We start from the raw sequence: 5499 nt of genomic DNA, 5'->3' as shown, positions 1-5499 counted from the left end.
GTATACTTTTTCAGGATAGGTTATTACAAGCTATTGAACATAGTTCCCTGTGCTAGACAGTAGGACCTACTTGTGTACCTAGTTTGTATAGGGTGGTTTATATCTGCTAATCCCAAACTCCTGATTTATCCCTCTGCCCTCCCCCGTTCCTCCACCCTACCCTGTCCCCTGTGTTAACCATCGGTTTCTTTTCCATGTCTGCGAGTCCAGTCTGTTTCTGGTTTGTAAATAGGTTCCTTGGAGTCTTTTTAAAATGGAGTTATTTATGTATGGATGGGTGTCTTGACTTACTTTCAGATCCCACCTAGAAGTGATGGCATAGGATATCTGTCTTCCTCTGGGTGACTGACATCACTAAAGCTACGGAACGCTTCACGTATGTGCGTGTGTCGTCCACGTTCAGGGGCCGTGCTGATCTTCTCTGGATGGTTCCCGTGTTAGTCGATGTGCTGTGGCAGCAAGCGCTTGCCTTAGGGTTTTTGTCTCAACCTGAAAGCCGGCCCGGAGACTGAAGGTCTTCTAGTTGCCTCCACTATCTGCCTAGGACCATCTCCACGAACGTTTCCCATTTTCTCTCACCCTTTTGTCTTGGCATCATTGAGTACTAAAATGCTCCGTCTCCTGAAGCCCTGCAGACTGAAGCTGGACAACGGGAGGTAAACGTCAGAGAAATGGCCACAACAGCTCCTGTGGAAACCATCCTAGGGCCTGTTTTTGGAGGAGCCGCTCAGAGAGTTGAGCCGAACACCCCAGGACATCATCAGAGGCATTTCAAACTGCTCGAGCCGTTTCGATGACCCCGATGTGTGGAAATCTCCTACCAGACTGACCCCCTACTCCCGGCCCTGAATCTGGTTTCTCATCTGCTCCAATGATTAACCTTTTTGCTGTACTTTGGTTTTCCACACAAGTGCCTCTTAGGCGATACCTGACTGCTTGCTCCCTAGGCCTAGCTTCAGAAGCCCATCGACACCACCGCCTCCTGAGACGAGATACTACAACTGTTTCCTTGAACAGACCTGTTCTCAGAACTAAGAAACTGGGTCCATGAAACGCAGGCCCTCTAGGAAACTATTCCCTCCCTCCTGCCCCCACACCACGCGCACGCACGCACGCACGGACGCACATGCACAGTCAACAGCCCAGCTTTTAATGTGTAAAACTTCCAGGGAAGTTACAGAATAGGGAAATGTTGGGGTCCAGAGTAGGCTGCCCCAAAATGTGCCCGATGGACTATGCTGAATGAAAGGGACTTCACAACTGGCCAAGGGGAGGGTATAGGTCAGTGGTAGAGTGTGTGCTTAGCAAGCAAGCACAAGGTCCTGGGTTTAATCCCCAGTACCTCCGGTCAAAAATAAATACATAAAATCGAATTCCTCTCCCCGCCCCCCCCCCAAAGTATACACTGCTGTATGTCAACTCTGTCTCAATAAAACTGGAAGAAAAAAAGGAAAAAAAAAAAAAGATTTAACAAAAGAAAGAAAGAAACAAACAAAGAACTGCCCGAGGCAAGAGGAACACTCTGGCCCTCCTTTCTGCCTCCCTGGAAGCAGGGGAAAAAGAATTTTGTTTTTTTAAAGTCTCCCATCCCAGAGGAATCTATCAAGTCAGAGGTCTGCTTCCATGCCCTTCCATGATTCTCAAACGGTGTAGTGGGGTTTACCCAGATTAGGAAAAGGAGGGGACTCCTTTGGCCTGAGACCAGGCGAGATTCTCCCCCTCCCTCCCGCCTCCCTCCGTGCAGTTGGGACGGGGTGGCCTAAGGGTGGGGAAATTGAAACCAAAGAACAAAAGCCGTTCAACAGAGAGGAGCCGGAGGCCAAGTCAAAGGCTCTGACCTGAGCACAGAGCTTTCTGCATTTGAATGAAGCGATTGAACGAGGCCCTGCCGAATGGATCCTCCTGACGTCCCCGCCCCCGCTTCCAGGAGACAGTCAGTCGATTTGGGACCGATCGGTGGAGAAGGCCTGGGAGGCGGCGGCGGCGGCGGTGGCGGCGGCGGCGGCGGAAGCAGCGGCGGGGGCGGGGGGGGGTGGAGCGCGGGCGGGGGCGGGACCAACGGTCGCTCCAACTCTGCCTGCCTGCCTGCCTGCCTGCCTGCCTGCCTGCCTGCCTGCGGGGCTGAGGCCTGAGGGCCACGCTGGTTCCTGCCACTCAGGGAAACTTCTGCGGGTGTTGCCGAAAGATCGCCCTCCCCCACCCCGTCCCTGACGAGCCAAATAACCCAGAGACAGGGTCTTAGAGTTTAGAAGAAAAGAGGCAGCTTGATTGCTTTGCTGGGCAAAGGGGACTCACAGCAGGCTAGTGCCCTCCAAACTGTGAACCCGTCTTGGGGTTGGGGTTTCATGCTTCTGTGGACGAACAGGTTGGAGCATGAAAGGGAATCACAACAGGCGGGAGCACAAAAGGTGCTCATGATCAACAAGGGTCTCTGATGAAACTTCCTCCTAAATCTGGATGAGTGTCTGATAACATGGGACCTCCTGGTGGTCTAGTAGGTCATCAGCCCGTGACCTTCTTTATCTGGTCAGACTCACCCGGCGGCACCAGCGCCACGGAGGAACTCGGGGTGGGGGGTGGGGGGTGGGAGGGGGCTGGTCGTTCTCCTGAGCTTATCCTCCCGTGACTCCCTTCCTGGGGAAAGACTCAGACGCCAAACATGATTGTCAAGTTGAACGATCAGAGGAAGGTCAAATCAAACAGTTAGAATCGACAACTTTAGCTGTTTTTAACAGTGGGCCTGGAGCTGGGAGCGGTGTCTGGTCAGTCGAGTTTGCTGATCGTTCTAAAAGCAAGCAGTAAGCATAAAGCCAAAAATTGGCTTAGCCTAAGTGCGGCCACTTCATGATTCCTCCTTCACTGGGGGCTGAGGCGTGGGGGAGGGCGGGGGTGGGGGACAGGACTGAGGTGGCGGCGAACTTCTCCGTGAATGCTCGGAGCCGAACTGCTCTCTGGGCCTAGGTCTGAAAAAGGCCTGAGTCTCAGCTATGACAGATTCTCTCTCTTTCTGGGCACATGGACTGACTCGCCCCGCATCCTCCCATCCTGTCAGACCCTTTGGACACACACCTCCACCTGAAGAGTTCTTTGGCCTCGTCCAGAAAAAACAAACACACGCACGAACAAAACCAAACGAGCACACAGAAACCCTGCTGATCTCCTTGGACCCCATTCACTTCGGAGAGTCCCTCTCGTAGAAATCCCCTCTGCTCGATGATTTCACCACAGCCGCCTCCCTTTCTCCGGCACAGTGACCCCCCACCCCCACCCCTGCGTGGGCCCTGTCCCTCTACCTATCAAAAACCAAACCCCAGGAGAAAAGAAAATCAGAATGCTGTTTTGAGCCACTGGATCTGTGAAAGGAACCAAACAGAAAGCTGAAATAACCAAACCAGCCGAACACCAAAAGCGAACAGACAGATACCCCAGAAAGAAGGGCACGCTGACCCTTGCCCCTTTCCTTCCTGGAATCAGGACATAACATAGATCTACACCCCACCCCCCACCCCACCCTCCCCAGATGTCTTCTTTATGCCGGAACGAGAGTGACGTTCTTATTGTCAACGGTGCTGTTATGGAAATGACAGGCCGGCCAAGAAACAAGCACCACTCGGAGGGTTGGAGTACTCAGATTTATTACGCCGGCGGGCTCAGAGGGGCTTCTGCTCCTAAGCCTTGAGCACCTCCAAGACGTGCACGTGAGGTTTTATAGGGTTAAGTACCAGCTTGGGGTATTCGGCCAATAGGCACGCAATAGCTTTAGCAACATCATTATCACGAAAGTAGAGGCAGTGAGGCAGCAAACCAACATTTCAAGGCCAGATATGTCTCTTTGAAAATCCAGCTGGCTAGCAAAATATGAACAGGGAATCAGCAAACCGGCACTTATTAATTTAGATTTACGAGTTAGCCCAGCAGAACTCAGATCAGTAATCCGACACTTGTTACACTTAGATTTGCGACTTAGCTTGTTATCCCAGCTGGGCTTTTCCTTCACAGTGTAAAGCGGAGAAGGAGAGAATTCTGTACAAACAGACCTCGATGAAAAGAATCCTCACCCTCTTTTAGGCCCCCACCTCAACACACGTGCGCGCACACGCGCGCACACACACACACACACACATGCATGCACGCACGCGCGCGTATAGTTACTCCTGTTCTCTCTCTTTCTCTCTCCCTCTTCCTTTCTTACTGATTTTTTAAAAATGTTTACTGATAACACAGAAAATAATTGCTTAAATGTTGTCCAGGAATGATATTCATTTTTGAAAACATGATATATATTGTAAAGGATTTGGGCTCCCTTAGAAAAATCCCAGTCCAGGCACGATTGTATAGCACCTCCTTTCACTTTCAAGTGTCTCATTTCAGACAATAAAGTAGCCAGTCATCTTCCTTGTGCATGACCTTTGTAACTGGCACAAGTCAAACGGCACAAAATTCAGACCCAATCTCCTGATCCATATGATTCTCATATTCTTTTTTTTTTTTTTTTTTTTTTTTTTTTTTTAGCGAGTCCAGAAGCTATGGGTCTGTGCCAACCACCCGTGGCTGTTCACTATCCAGCATTTCTTCCATTATCTTTATGTTGTCCTGTTTCTTGGAAGTATTAGTGCAGCTACTTTTCCCGATGGTCTGTCTCTGTCTCTGTCTCTCACTCTTTTCTCCTTCTTTTTTTTGGGGGGGGGAGGAGGGGGATGGGTTTGATTAGGTTATTTATTTATTTTAATGGTGGTTCTGGGGATTGAACCCAGGGCATCATGCATGCTAAGCAGGCACTCTAACAATGATCTATATCCTTCTCTACACCGCCCCCCCGACCCTCCAGCACCCCCCCCCCCGTCCCCGGCCAGGGCCTGTCTTTGCTCAACCCAATAGAAAAGCATTTATGTTTTGCCAGTTTCCTGGGTCCTTCTTTGTTTCATAAAACTGAGAAGAAATACACGTGGAAGTTCTCTCCTATGAATTGAACAGACTGAAGATCCTTTAAATAACCAAATGAGGTGGAAGTGCAGAGAGTACCATACGGGAACACACCGAGGCACATCGTCATCAAATTGACCAAAATTAAGGATAAGGAGAAAATATTAAAATGAACGAGAGAAAAGCAACAAATAACATACAAGGGAACTCCCGTAAGGTTATCAGCTGATTTTTCAGCAGAAACTCTACAGGCCAGAAGTGGGTGGCACAACATACTTAAAGTGATGAAAGGGAAAAACTGACAGGTAAGAATACTCTATTCAGCAAGGCTCTCGTTCAGATTTGAGGGAGAAATCAAAAGCTTCACAGATAAACAAAAGCTACAAGATTTCAGCACCATCAAGCCGGCTTTACAAGGAATGATAAAGGATGGTCTCAAGTCATCAAATCCTAAGAAAAGAGAACAAAAAGATGACAGAGAAAGGGAGGGGGGGAGAGAGGGAGAGAGAGAGGGGGAGAGAGGGGGGGAGGGAGAGAGAGAGAGAGAGAGAGAGAGAGAGAGAAAGAGAGAGAGAG

The 5499-nt window shown here is 49.9% G+C and overlaps 1 long non-coding RNA gene and 1 other non-coding gene across 2 annotated transcripts in view; both read right to left on the bottom strand.

Annotated features, from left to right (window-relative positions):
• Nucleotides 1-1266, bottom strand: part of LOC141577434 (uncharacterized) — a 3000-nt gene extending 1734 nt beyond the window's left edge. The window contains exon 1 of the long non-coding RNA XR_012506304.1: nucleotides 292-1266. This is a non-coding gene — a long non-coding RNA (uncharacterized LOC141577434). The remainder of the gene's footprint in view (nucleotides 1-291) is intronic.
• On the bottom strand, nucleotides 357-465 carry LOC141577600 (U6 spliceosomal RNA). Its single transcript, XR_012506854.1, has one exon. It is a non-coding gene; the product is annotated as a U6 spliceosomal RNA (small nuclear RNA).
• Nucleotides 1267-5499: the final 4233 nt, after the last annotated feature.

The sequence above is a fragment of the Camelus bactrianus genome, chromosome 4 (genome assembly GCF_048773025.1).
Source record: "Camelus bactrianus isolate YW-2024 breed Bactrian camel chromosome 4, ASM4877302v1, whole genome shotgun sequence".
Classification (NCBI taxonomy): Eukaryota; Metazoa; Chordata; class Mammalia; order Artiodactyla; family Camelidae; genus Camelus; species Camelus bactrianus.
Note: the sequence above shows the minus strand (reverse complement) of the source record. Positions and strands in the feature narration are given on the sequence as shown.